The following is a 15,705-nucleotide window of genomic DNA, read 5'->3' as shown; positions in this document are numbered from 1 at the left end:
ACTAGTGGGTTAGTCAATGTAAAGAATGACAATGAGTTGATGGGTATGCTGTAATTCTTGAATAGAAGTAGGCACATTGATTTCTATTTGGAACAGTATCCTATAACACAACCTAGTTCAATACTGATTGATGGCATTGATGAGTTGTTTGGAGGTGAAGATGACTTTCATAGGTATATGGATGTAGTAGAAGCTCAGTTCCAAAAGGATGGTGATGGAGAAGTTGAGATAGACCAAGGTAAGGGTGTAACAGAAGTTGATGATTTGTTTGATAGTGGATATGATGAAGATTCTCAGACAGAGTCCACAGATTTTGAGAAATATGAGGATAGTGAAATTGATCAAAGTGAAGATGACATATTATTTGAAACTCATGTGGATAGGAATGTGGAATAGGGTGGTTTAATGAGGGATAATGTCATTGATGAAGCAAGTACTCATGAAGCATAAGTTGAAGAAATGTGGGAGGATGAGTCAGCTTCAGATGAGCTAAGAAGCATTGATTCATCAACTGAAGGTGAGGATAATGGGAAGAAGAAAGAAAAGTACCCTCAATTTAATATACATACAAATATGGTTGAGCCCCAATTTAAAGTTGGGATGTTGTTTGGGACTTCCCAAATCTTTAAAGATATTGTCAAACAACATGCTATAAAGATAGAAAAGCAACCAAGTTTGTCAAAAATGTCAGCCTTAGGGTGAGAGCTAGCTATAAGCCTCCATGCAAGTGGGTCATTTTTACATCTAAAGTTCAAGGGGAAAATTGTTTTCAAATAAAAACCTACCACCCCACACACAACTGTGGCAGAGTTTTCCACAATAGACAAGTCAATTCCACTTGGTTGTCCAAACAGTACATGGAAACACTTAAGACCAACCCTACATGGCCCTTGTCTGTTTTCCAAAAAGCTGTGCAAATGGACCACAAAGTTGGGGTGTCAAAGAGTCAAGTTTATAAGGCCAAGAGGAAAGCACAAGACCTGATTGAGGGCAGCCATAAGGAACAATATGCAAAGCTATGGGATTATTGTGAAGAAATTAGAAGATCAAATCCTGGGTCAACCATTATTATGCAGGTTCATGAGATTCAACCAAAGAATGAGGATAAAGATGAAGATGATGTAGGGAAGTCAAGATTTGAAAGGATTTATGTATGTTTGGGGGTTTCTAAGAAAGGCTTCATTGCAGGATGCAGGCCATATATTAGAGTGGATGCTTGCTATTTGAGAGGTCCTTACAAAGGCCAGTTGCTTCAATCTGTGACTATTAATGGTAACAATAACCCTTTTCTAGTGGCTTTTGTTGTAGTGGAAAGGAAAACAAAATCCTCATGGAAGTGGTTTCTAGAGATACCACAAGAAGATCTAAGGATAGGCAACCACAAAGGGTTCACAGTCATGTCTTATAAACAAAAGGTAAAGGTTTTGGTATTCTTTCACTTAATTTAATTAGTCTTTTGTGGATAACTTATATTACTTGCTTTTGGCTTGGATTTTAATTGTTGTTGTCTTGGTTTTTGTTTTTGTTTTTTTTTTTTTTTTTCCCACTTATTTTTGTTAAAGGGACTGATTTCAACAGTAACAGAGGTGCTTCCATACGCTGAGCACAGATTCTGTATTAGGTATTTCTACAACAACTTCAAAGACAACTTCAAGGGCATCCATTTAAAAGAAATTTTGTTTTGTGCAGCCAAAGCAACATATGTGCAAAGGTTTTCAATATCACATGTAAAAGATGAAGAAGACAGATGAAGATGCTTTTACATAGTTGGTAGACAAACCACCTTACTTCTGGAGCAGGTCCCATTTCACAACATACAACAACTGTGATGAGTTGGACAATAACATGTGTGAGAGCTTCAATAGTTTGATTCTAGATGCAAGAGGTAAGACTTTTTGCCACTGCTTGAGGATATTAGATGCATTTTGATGAAGATAATGCAAATAAGGAGAGAAAAAATAAGGACATATAACCGTCCTAGAAAAAATAAGGGCATATAACTGTCCTACATGTCCTAACATCCAAAAAAGACTAGAGAAGAGGAAATTGGATGCATGCAATTGCATTGCAATTTGGGCAAGGAAACAAAAGTACAAGATCAACTGCTTTAATGGACAACAATTTGTGGTTGATCTAGAAGATAACACCTGTTCATGCAGAAAATGGGAGTTAACTGGTATCCCATGTTGTCATGCAATAATAGCCATTTATGATAAATATGAGAACCCTGAAAAATATATGGCACACTGGTTCAAGAAATAGACTTATATGGCCTCTTATGAGCCACTAATCCACCCCATCAATGGATCTGAAATGTGGTCTAAGTCAGTGCTAGATGCACCATTGCCCCTAGAGTTAAAAAAACAACCATGGAGGCCAAAGAAATTGAGGAGGAGAGAGGCAGATGAACCTAAAAGCCCCTACAAGTTGAAGAGAAGACACACTACAACCACATGTGCCACATGTGGTCAGCTTGGACACAATAAAAGAAGTTGCAAAGGTCAACCAATTAAAGGCAATGCTATAAAGGCAAACTTACCTGTAAGTAAAGTTGTTGTCAATTTATTTCAGTCTTACATTGCAATTTGTATGAGGCATTGATTGATTAATTACATTACATTTCACCATGTTTGAAGGTGAGGAATAATAATAGTTCAAGCCAAGTTGAAATACCTCCAATGGGTACTGAGCAAAACATGGCAATGAGGAGTAAGGCAAAGGTTGCTGCTGTAGGAGGTAGTGGCAGTCAACCAAGCATGGGCACCAGGGCAAAGACAACAGCTGCAAGACCTAGTGCCAGTCAACCAAGCATGGCCAAAAGGGCAAACGTAGCACCTGTAAGAGCCAGTGGTAGCCAACCGACCATGGCCAACAAGGCAAAGTCAAGGCCAAGCATTGAACCATGCATGCCTACCACGGCAAGGTCAACACCACCACCTGGATTTAGTTGCATTTCCACAACTCAGTCATCAACATCTGCACCTACAGACTCATTCATGTTTAGGGGGAGAAGATTTGTGTCCTTGTCTCCACAGAAACAAGCTGCAACTAGTGCAACCAACAACAAGACTGCAAATTAGTAGCAGTCAAGGACAAGGCCCAATTGTCTTTTGTACATGAACTGCTATGACCTACTGTTTTTTGCTAGGGTTAACAATGTTGATCAATTTTTTGTAGTTACACTTTTTGACTAGATGTGCTCATTATTTTGCTGGTTTGTAATCACTTTTGTTGATCAATTATTGTATTTAGTTTGTTTTTTGTTGGTGGACAATGTGATTATCTTTTGTTGTTTAATGAATGAATATTGATTAAGTGTCTTTGTTTTATTCTTATTGCCTTTTGCCATTGTATGAATATTACCAAATCACAACACATTGTACATTTGTACGTAATCTAATTGCTGTCTAACATTGATCACAAAGCTCATAAAATTCAATACATAATCTTCAAATGGCATTGCAATTCACTAAAATACAAAACCCATTTCATTTCAGCCATTCAGACAACATTACACACGGTTATCATTGCATATGCTATTCTAGCATTGTTTACAATACTAACACAATCCAAATTCAAAACATTAAAACATGAAACACCTAAATCTACAATTCTCATTCCCATTATGTTGAATCATTGTCATTGTTGCTACCAGCAACTTCCCTATCTTGCTCTGTTATGAGGTAGCACCACAAGAAAAATATCCATGACATCGCTACAAAGATCAGCAGCTTCATTTCTTTTCCTCTATGCAATCAAACTTGGTTTTCAATGACCCTAATTCTTCTAAGTAATCCATTAATCACCTCTTGAACACGAGTACTAGCAGGAGGATCAACCCACATGAAGAACCCACAAGCACTCCTACTCTGCATTTATCAAACAAACAAAAAAAAAATTCAACCGAAAATGATTCAACAGAGGATAAATATATATATATATATTTACTTACTTCATATCTGCATTTATCAAACCCAAAAAAAAAAAAAAAAAAAAAAATTCAAAATAGTATGACTAAACATAGGAAAAATATATATACATATATATATCTATATAACAAGGGAAATGGTGTTTTTGAATTGGGGATAGGACATTTGTATGTGTGTCAAAATATAGACCATCAGATTGATTTAATCTAAGGGTTGAAAATATCCTACTCTCATTTGTCCTATTTGGACATTTCAATGGTTTAGATCAATTTTACTAAGTTTAATAAATGGTCCAGATTTAGCTTTGGTTTAATCAATTTTGCACTGAATAACTTCTTCCTCTTTCTCCCACAGACGTCTTCTTCCTCTTTCTCTCTAATTTTGATTTCAAAATTTGGAACTTCATTCTCTCTCACACCTCTACATTTTCTTCTTTCCACCAAGCTTTCTCTCTCTAGAAGTTTAAGTAATCTCCGGTGGTGATTTCCTCCGAAGGAATACAACCCTGCTGAGAGGGGGTGATTTGTACCATCTGGCTCAATGTTTTCCTCCTCTCTCTCTACACAGCTCCAAGGTAAAAGGCTAAATCCTCACCTTTTTTTACTCTCGCTTTTGTTATTGTTCTATTGGGTTTGTTATTGTTCCATTGGGTTTGTTGTTGTTCAATCTTTGCCTCCCCTCTGATGGTTTTTTTTTTTTTTTGGAAGAGGGTGTGTGAATCTAAGATTTTATTTGGGTTTTGGATTTTAGATTTTGATATGATAATCAATCTTTGCCTCTTCTCTCTGTCTCCCTCTCACTGTTTTTCCTCTCTTTTAATTGGGTTTGTTTTTCTTTTTTCTTATTTGTTACCAGCACAGAATTTCGAATAGCAAAATTCTTGGACAGAATTACCAGCACAGAATTATTTCTTTTTATTAGATTCTGTTTCTACAAAAATAGGATGAAATTATATTGCCTTTTCAAAAAAATGAGTTGGGTATGAGTGTTTACTATTATGAATAATAAATTGTTTGGTACTTTACATTGCCTTCTTAATACTTTTGCTCTCTCTATTCAACCTTTTTGTAAGCAGATTAGTTTTGGTTGAAGCTAACTTCTATGGTTGAATAAAAGAAGCATTGACACTGTTCTAGATCCTTTTAGGGCAACAATTGAATTGTGTTGAACTCCAGCAATCTAAACCAATTGAATTTTTATTTTTTATTTTTTTATGGTTTGTATAATTAGTTTTTGGGTTTGGATTTGAACCTGCAAAATTTCATCAATGTGGTGAATTAATTGTCTATTTGTTGCTGAGAAAGTGGCGAAAAATTTCATTAATGGGTTTGGGTTTTGGATTTTAGATTTTGATATGATAATCAATCTTTGCCTTTTCTCTCTCTCTCTCTCCCTCTCACTTTTTCCCCCTCTTTTATTTGGGTTTGTTTTTCTTTTTTCTTATTTGTTACCAACACAAAATTTTGAATAGCAAAACTCTTGGATAGAATTACCAACACAGAATTATTTCTTTTTATTAGATTCTGTTTCTACAAAAATAGGATAAAATTATATTGCCTTTTTAAAAAAATGAGTTGGGTATGAGTGTTTACTATTATGAGTAAGAAATTTGTTTGGCACTTTACATTGCCTTCTTAATACTTTTGCTCTCTCTATTCAACCTTTTTGTAAGCAGATTAGTTTTGGTTGAAGCTAACTTCTATGGTTGAATAAAAGAAGCATTGACACTGTTCTAGATCGTTTTAGGGCAACAATTGAATTGTGTTGAACTCCAGCAATCTGAACCAATTGAATTTTTATTTTTTTATGGTTTGTATAGTTAGTCTTTGGGTTTGGGTTTGAACCTGCAAAATTTTATCAATGTGGTGAATTAATTGTCTATTTGTTGCTGAGAAAGTGGCGAAAAAAGTAAAGAAAGTTAAATTTTGGTTACTATCATTCTTGGATTTTACTTAAAGATCTATTACGGTTGTATTTTGTCAAAATTAATATTTTTTTATTGGGTTTTGTACTCAATAGCAAGGGTTTCATGCACCATTAATCAACCTTTGTTCAAGCACCATTAATTTATCTCATTATATTTTTTCTACCCTATCTTTAAGCACCATTATCTTTAATGTATCTCTTTATATTTTTTCTACTGTATGTTTAAGCACCATTAATCAACCTTTGTAGTGACTTCGACTGCGGCAATGGAGCAGACTAAGGTTGTGGGTATTCGTTTTGGCATTGCTGGCCCTGTTTCAGTGTCTTGGTCTTGCTAGCTCTATTCAAGGATATCCCAAATAGTTATTTTAATTAGTTAGTTATGTTGGAGACGTTGAAACCATGGGAAAAGCTACTGGAAACTTTAATTAATTAGTTTTGTTGATTAATTAGTTGATTTCCTTTTGTTGATTTGTATTAGATTTGTATTAAATCAGTTTCGATTGCTAGATTTGTTTTAAATCAGTTTCTAAAGTCACCATTAATCTATCTTTTTTTTTTTTGAACAGCCCATTAATCTATCTATTTAAGCACCATTATGTTTTCTGCCATACGATGCAGTGACTTTGATGGAGGCAATGGAGCAGACTAAGGTTGTTGGTATTCGGTGTTTGGGTATTCAGTGTTTTGTTCAATGAGATCCCAAATAGATATTTAATTAGTTAGTTTTGTCAAAACACTGGAGAAAGTTGTTGTAAACTTTAATTGGTTTTGTTGATTAATTAGTTAGTTTCGTTGCTAAAATTGTGATAGATTTGAACTATACTTTAGTTTTGTTTGGTTTGATGCTAAACATTAGTTTTGTTTTTTATTTTTTGCAATATTTGTTGGTAACATGGTGCTTGGTTTCCATTGTAGGTTTAATGTTGTTGTTTCAACTCCTTCCTCTCATCTTCCTCATTGTTTTCACCTCCTCACCATGGGTTTGAGACCACTTCAACTTTCTCCTCGATGTAGTCGTCATAGCCCATTCTAAAGTCTCAACCATCACAGTCTTCACCATGGGTTTGTGGTGATTGCGAAACAACAATTGAGACTTGATATACAAAGTGTTTATGGATGACTGAAGCACTTAAAGCGATTTCGAGGCCACGATTCAATGGGTATCCTCCATCACAATCTATGGTCTCTTTCTTATTCTATCTCTACATTTGTGTAAACATTTTTCAATAATTATTCCTAAATTTTATTTTTTATTCCTGTCGTTAAGTAGAATAACACCGATCGACTCCAACATTTGCAAATCGAAAATCAGATTCTTATTGAAGCAGCCGCACCCTGCAGTGCATTTGGCTGGATTATAGAGAGCTTCCAGCCATCAAGCAGGTTAGTAATTTTGTTATTATTATTAGTTTGTTTTACATAGCATTTGTTTAGTAATTTGTTATACGTAGTATTTGTTTTGTTGTCATTGGTATATGTCTGAATGAAGGTTACAATTACAGTCAATAGTGGTTCAAGAAGAGAAAACACAGGTTTAGTTGTTTTATTACATTTATGTTATGGATTCCTACAATTTGTATTTGAAGATTTGTCTTTGTGGTGTACTATATAACTATGTATATATTTGGATTGGTTGATTGACAAAACTATTTTTTTTTTGTTTTTAATTTGCTTAATAGGCTCACATTAGAGAGCATGAGGAAGAAGTAAAACTTCTTTAGAACCTATCACATCCAAACACTGAGGTAAGTATCTGATTTGTATTCTTATTTAAGCAATGGTTGCTCATTCTGGTTGTCTAACTTTTTCTTTTGGTTGGTTGTCTTCCTTGACTCTACAAGTCTACAAATTAATCATCAATCATGCTTGCTATTGAGTTGAAAAGTTGAATAAAATTTTGAAGCAATGGTTTAATCTTTTCTTACAATTATCATACTTTGGGTATCAATTAGGGATTGATTTGGTATCAACTAGGCCATTTACAACTAGGGATTGATTAAGTCTCTGATACATGCAACATGAAGTTTTGATTGGGCATCTGGTTTTCTGATTGAGTTACAAATTATTGTCTTTTATTAATGATTTCAATTGGATGTCTGATATTGTCTTGAGGGTTCCAAGGATGCTTTATTTCCGAAGAGGTGTAAGGTTTAAGCCCTCTTGAAGTTTTATTATTGGTTGGTGCACAACCCACTATTTCACCCTATTTTTCTCAGTGATTTGTTTGTTTTGCTTTGTGATTTGTATATAGTAGGAAAACCTTGATCATGTAGATTTTTGTTATTGGTTAGATTCATTCCCAACTTTCTTCCCAAAACAAAGAGAACTTTTGGATATTGCTCTAAAACTTTCTAATTACTTTGATCATGTGGATTCTTTGGTTGGGATTAATTTGAATTATGTTAGGAAGGTTTTTGATTATGAAGAGAAGGAATAAACTGATATGTTGCATTTACTTTCCTAAGATTTGAATCAGAGAAAGAAAGAGAAACTTTTGTATAGTTGGGAATAAAGAGAAACTATTTGTAATGGGTTTCTCTTCAATTGATTGATGTTTGGTCCTCTCACTTTCTTTTTCTCTCTGTATCTCTTTGAGGTACATGTACGTGTGTTTAGCTAATATTTGTTTGGGTTCAGGAATTTGCTTACATTAATTAGCTGGAAATTACCTGGAAATTCTATTAGGTAGTTTCAATTATATTCTTAGCAATAAAATTTGATGTTATCTGCCACTTTAACATTAACAAAAAATACATCACTAAATTTGTCTTTCTTTGGTTAATAAAAATCCTGGTGGTATAATTCCAAAGGGAAGCATTATGCATATGATTTTTCGTTTCTTTTTTTTTTTTTTTTTTGTAATTTTTTTAAAAAACTTCTATTAGTAGCCATGCCTATGAGCTTTATATCTTAATTACTATTCAATAATAATTTTTTGGCACTTCAATTTCTCGTGGGATTGAATTGTGGAGGTGCTAATATGACTCTTTTTTTTTTTTTTTTTTCCTTTTCCCCTCTCTTGTAGGAACGTTGCTTAAGATTGGCATAGTTATGCTTATGTTTTTTTTAAAAGACACATGTATGAAAATTTCTATGTTACAGATGTATTGTATAATATTCGTAGGTGTGTTTGGATCGTGGATTTTGGTAGGATTATGAAGAGAGAGAGTAAAAGAATTGGTGAAATGTGAATGGAATATAAACTAAATTATTTCTCTATTTTTCTTTCCCTTTCCAAATCCCTATTCATGATCCAAACATAGCGTTAGCATTAAAACAAAGTAGGAATGCAATTCCAAGCTTGATAAAATATTCAAATGAATGTTATCTTTTGTTGTCTATTTTGACATATGTAAGTCGTGGGTATTACACTTTAATTCCATTTGTTGAACATAAATATTTCAAGCAATTCATAATGCTTTGAGTTTTATAAGTGAGTGAAATTGCTATTCAAGCCTCCATCATGGTATGTGCAAGATTTGGGTATGAACCTGTCACCAACATTATGACACTCTAATTTTGACACGATCGATAGAATGAAAATGAATGCCAAGTTCATATTTTAAGTTCATTATTCTTTTATTTGAAGCAATGGGTTGACTGGTTTTGAGTTTATGGTTTTTTTTTTTTTTTTTTTTTTCCTTCTTTTAAATTGATCATATCCTTTGAGTAATATTTTTATGGAATACAGTAAATTATCATCTCGAAAGCAATTGTCTTCGTTGTTTTTTGTCTTGATATTTCATATAAGAATACATTTGATATTATATGCAGGATTCTTTTGATATTTTATACAGAATTTCTTTTGTATTCTAATTGTGGAGCTTTTCTTAATTGATTATGAAAGGAATATTAAATTAGCAATTGATTTATTATATTGTTATTGTTAATGCTTCCATGAGAATGCTGAAACTAGTTGTTTGGTTACTTCTCTTGCATTTAAGGCAACAAAATTGAAGCAACTTTTGCACTAGAAACAACTGCTATTAATTAAGTAGGCACCTTTAATTAGTTTTGCTAGCAATGTTCAATTTAGGAGTATCGTAGACATGCGTAATTTTCTATTTTGTTATTTTAATTTGTCAAATTGTTAGAAAGCTAAAGGAATTTTTTACCGTATATCACTATTTGTGTATGGACAATTTCACTAGGTGGCATTTCTAGGCAAGTATTTTTAGGCACGAGTCATCCACTAGAAGCGTAAGATTAGAGACCAAGTTTTGCAACCTACAATCTCTCAAGTTGAGTCAATTTTGTAAAATATTTTGGTGACATGTCAAAGTTGTTTGACTCCTCTCTAACATTTTATTTGAAAAAAAAGAATAGTTAGGTAAATGTTATTTAATGCAGCACTATTTTGTCATGAAGTTTAAATTTTTAAATTTTAACTTTTATTTTGCCATTTTTTTTTTCCATTTATATTTTGTTGTACTTGCTTAAATATAGAAAATAAGTGTCAGGCATGTAATCAAATTGCTCGAGACATGAGATCTCTATTTTGACACAGTGAGCTTGAATGTGCTACAAGTGCTAAGAGTACGAGATAATAGACTATTTCAATACTTGAGTTATGTATCTTTCAAGGTTCACTTGGCAGTTTCAGGTAGTTTTCAACTTTGTTCACATAATTTTATTATAGAGCTTAGATGTATTGCAAGAAATTATTTATGGCGTATTTAGCTGTATTATTAATTAAGTGGGCATCATTAATTAGTTTTGCTAGCGATGTTCAATTTAGAAGTATCGTAGACATGAGTAATTTTCTGTTTGATTGTTGTGTGGTATTTCAGATTTTTAAACTTTGATTTTGTTAGATTTTTAGACTTTGATTTTGTTATTTAGAAAGCCAAAAAAAGGCAATTCAGTATTTCGTTCACCAATTGTGTTATTCTTGGTTAGTCTACATGGAAAAAGTGGAATGTGAATGTGGGAGAGTTAGGGTAACGGAACCCAGGTGAATAAACTTTAATGGATTGATTTAAAAAAAATTGTGTTGAAATAATGATGCTAAAAGAATATTTATGGCTGAATTACTCTTAAAGGTTTTGAAAATATATTTTTTAAGTTTTTACATATACACTATCGAGTTTTATACAATTTTTTTTTCTCATTTAATGTTGAGTTGTATACACTATCGAATGCTTAGGTTTTGTTAAGGAGTGCCTTTAGGCACATGTTCTCACTATATTTTCTATGTTTTTTTTTTTTTTTTTGGGTGATAAATATCACTATATTGTCTATGTTGTTGTGTGTCAGTGTCAAAAAAATATTAATTAATCTTCTAGGAGAATACAATTTGATTTGAAATTTTCATTGTTTAAACTTATGGTTTCTACACGTTGTGTGGGTTATTTATATGTAACTTTGAATTTAGTTTGGCTATCATGATTTGAATTTCATGTTTCTAATGGATTTGTCTCAAGGGTAGTGAAAAATGTATAATCTGAATTTCGAAACATCAACAAATGTTTGCTGCACGGATTAGCATGTATCCTTATTTTGATTTTTTTGAAAATATAGAATCTTCGAGAATTATTTCAGGATTGAAAATGGAGTGAGAGGCTATTCAAATAGAATAAAAATTATGCTAGGAGAGTCAACGAAACCGTAATGCAATCAGACGTGTAAAAGGTGAGTTTCATATAAGATGAGTTTAGACCTGTTTCAGCTTTGAATTGCCACCAACAAAATGACTTATTGACTTTCATGCATTTTGCAAAGCTGAATAAAAAGTGGAGGCATCAAAGATATATATTTTTTTTAAGAAAATTATAATTTCATTAATTATCTATGGTTGTGATGTTTTCTTGGAGATATTCCTATTCAAAAATTAAATTAGACCTTTTGTTTTTTCCCCTAATAATGCAAGTTGGGAGGTATAGATATTTTTATTGATTTGTTCTTGACCATTCATAAAAGAAATTTACCATTACTTTATCCTTGGTTTTGTTTGGATTGGTTTATTCTATGGGTTTGTTTTTGTTAAGAAACACACTAGATTATATAATTATTGTTTGGTGATTTCTTAATTACTAGAAAATTTATTTTAATATAATTTGTTGGCCCTTTTGCAGTTAGAGTAGTGGAGCTTATCGTTTGTTTTCTCACATGACAATGGACATAGCTAAGATGGAGGATGCGTCAAGTCCATGGAGGGAGTGATGGTGAACATAGTTCTAAAGCAAGGCATCTTTATATGATAATGTCACTTAAGCTAAAATGTCCATTGGTCACATATAGAAGATGGTTTTGAATTGGTTATCTCTTTTCAATGTTAATTAACTCTCAATTACATCAATCTAATAAATTTGGTTATTATGTTAATTTTATTGGGTTTATTATTTTGTTGTACTTTGTGTCCTTTTTTTTTTAACATAGCGAGCTTGAATGTGCTGCAAGTGTTAAGAGGATGAGATAATGTGTCATTTCAATACTTGAGTTATTTATCTTTCAAGGTTCACTTAGCAGTTTCAGACAGTTCTCAACTTTGTTCATATAGTTTTATTAGAGAGGTTGGATGTATTACAAGAAGTTATTTATGAGATATTTAGCTGTGCTATTAATTAAGGAGACACCGTTAATTAGTTTTGCTAGCAATGTTTAATTTAGAAGTATCGTAAGCATGAGTAATTTTCTATTTGTCAAATTGTTAGAAGGCTATAGGAATTTTTTACCCTATATCACTATCTGTGTATGGATAATTTCACTAGGTGGTATTTTTAGGCAAGAATTGATTTATCATTTTGAATTGATTTATTACAATTAAATTTCGTAACAGATCTGATACCAAAAATATTGTTGGTCGTGCCTTCAGGCACGGGTTATCCCTAGTATATATATATATATATATATTAACTTACTTCGTAACGGTGACAACCCACAAACCTTCTTGAGGGATTATTCTTAGTCCAAGATGTGCATACTCGAGCCCTTAACCCACATTGGCAACAGATTGATTCCATTTTCTTTCTCTCATCTTCTTCATCTTGCCCTCAACCTACATACGTAATATATTATGTACATATATCTGTATATCAGCTGCAGAATTTGGGAAAATGGGTATAGGGGTGTCGAAACGACAACCTTGCCCTTGGAGGAAATGGGTTTTCGTTGAAAATCCCAACGGCGGTTAACTATTGGACCAGTTCGAGCCAAAAACCAAACTGTAGGGGCAAAATTGATACATTTAGAAGTGCAGGGACCAAAATGAAACCACATTAAAACTATGGGGACCATTTCTGTAATTTGCCCTTAAATTTAATTTTTTATTTTTCATACTTTTTATTTTTAATATTTTGTTGTTTTTTGATATACCTAATATAAATATTCTTTAAAAAATATAATATTATACCAAAAATATAAAATAATAAATTATAAAAATTCAATATATTTTTATGTATTTATTGATTTTTTTTATAAATATTTTACTTTTTAATATATCTAGGTAAGGTATATCTAAAAAATAATAAAAAATTACTTTAACATATTAAAAAAAATTACTAAAAATAAAACACAAAAAACAAAAATTAAATTTTTAGCCCCTTACTATAAGTTGAGTATACTGTCAACGTGAAATTTTCGGAATACGAGATGATTACTCCTCATTTTCACCTTATCACTTGATACTTTATCTACCCCCATTTCAATTTTTTTTTTTTAATCTACAACCAGTACTCAAGAATCGTGCACCTCTGTCATATTTCACCACTACAATGTGAAAGTTAGTGTAAACAAGTAGCCTTCCATATAACCAAAAAAACATTTGAACATCGATTACTAGTTTGACAATATGGAATCAAACAATTTTCCTCCCCTTGGCAAAGAATAACCGAATACAAATCATCGATTTGGCATTGGTTATTTGAATGATAAAAACGAGAAAGGATAAAAGAGGCAATAAGAAAATAATGACAAAAAAAGGGTTTGCAGATTAAAGAATAGATTGCCAATAAGAAAATAGGAACTAGATTATAAGAGGTCATAGGTTTATGAGTGGTATGATTGGCTTGGAGAAGGTGGGAGATTGTTGGGATTAACATTGAATGAGAGGAGTTAAGGTAGAATCGAAAGGTAATAATAGTTAGAGGGTGAGAACTATGGGACGAAAGATGTTGGTTCGAGTTAGTAGTAGTGGCTGGGGTACGAAGTGGCGGTTTAGTTAGGCTGAAAAATGGTGATGGACTTGGCCCAAATGAGCATAGGTCTGGATTTGGCCTTGAATTTGAAGTTCAATTCGGCCCACTAGACCACCTATTTCCACAATAGAGATGATTCATTGGGCTGCCCGTAAACCTGTAAAAAGTTATAAAAAAATGAAGTTACCCACAAGTCATTTTTTGAAAAGTGTGTGTTTTATTTAATCTCAAAACCTTTTAGATAGACCCAAAAGTCATGTGCCCATTTATCTTCTCTTATTTCTTTGCACATTACTTATTCTCTTTATCTCTATTTCTCTAATATCCGGTGACGACCTTGACTGCACCTTCCTTATTTTCTTTCTTTTTATAATCTACAGTCATCGGCGACCAGCGACCGGCAACCAGCGATCGACAACCAGCGACCATCATTGATTGGGGTTCACCAACAACCACTAAGTACCGACTCCTTGTTTCGTGCTCACCGATGGTGAATGATATGAGTTTTTGACGAAAAAAATAAGTAGATCTACATCAGATCCGGCTAGATCTAAATAAAAAATAGTTACCGAAATATAAGCCTTTCTCTACATCTATCTATTTCCTCTTGATCTCTCATTTTTTTTTTACTTTTTTTTGTACTATACATTTATATTTTTCTGTTATAATAGAGAAAATGTTCAAGTTCTGAACAAATTGTTTTTGAGTTTTAGTTACATGCGGTGAAAATAATAAAAGTGTACAGTTTCAATTTTTTTTTTTGGTGCTGAAATGAATCATTATTTAGAATTGTAAAATTTTGCAATTTCATAGCATGTTTTTAGTTTGATTAACAAGGATAAATCCTTAATAAAATCATACTTTGAAACTATAATATTTTATAGTTTCAAAACTTGCTTTTCGGTTTTATCAATATTGGATATTATTTGTTTAAACCTTGCAAAATTGAAAATAACAAATTTTTTTTTGGGATGTGATTGAGACCCCCTCCAATCACCATCCCCACCATCCCCATATACACGTGGCGGGTGGTGATTGAAAAAAAAAAAAAAAAACTGGCCAATCAGAAAGAGAGGGGGGTCAAAGGAGGTGGGGGAAAGGGGGTCTGGATCATTTTTTTTTTCTTATTGTTCACGTTTCTTTCTTCTTTTTTTCCCCTTCTTTTAGTTTATCAATTTTTAGCACATATTGCTATATTTTTGTTGCTTTAATTTTTTAATTTATTTATTTTTCTCGGCAATATTCTGAACATTCTAGTAAGTCTTCGGAGATATTCTTGACATCTAGCGAACATTCTAGACATTCTGACAACTTCCAGTGATATTTAGAACACCAACGATACTTCGACGAATTTCTAGTGATAATCCTTCGACTTCCCAGTATGTTGAACATTTCGCGAGTCTACGGTGACCGTTGATGGAAGTCCGACGATGGTGGGATGTAGCAACGTATTTAAATTAAAAAAAGAGGATATTTTAGTAACAATTAAAAATATGTAAGACTAATTGGTACAAGTATTTTATTTTGGGACTAAATAGATTTTGAATTTTGTGTATAGATCTATTGGTAAGTTTCCCAAAAATGAAAAACAATAGATTGTTTGGTTTCAACTTTCAAGATTTATTTTTCAGTAAATTGATTTTTTTTGTTTTTCGTAATTTTTTTTGGTTTTGTTTTCACTGAATTGTTTTTAATATTTTAAGCATTTTTTT

Source organism: Camellia sinensis, chromosome 1 (genome assembly GCF_055761805.1).
Source record: "Camellia sinensis isolate YWXY chromosome 1, ASM5576180v1, whole genome shotgun sequence".
Taxonomy (NCBI): domain Eukaryota; kingdom Viridiplantae; phylum Streptophyta; class Magnoliopsida; order Ericales; family Theaceae; genus Camellia; species Camellia sinensis.
The sequence above is the reverse complement of the archived record's forward strand: the minus strand, read 5'-3'. Positions refer to the sequence as shown.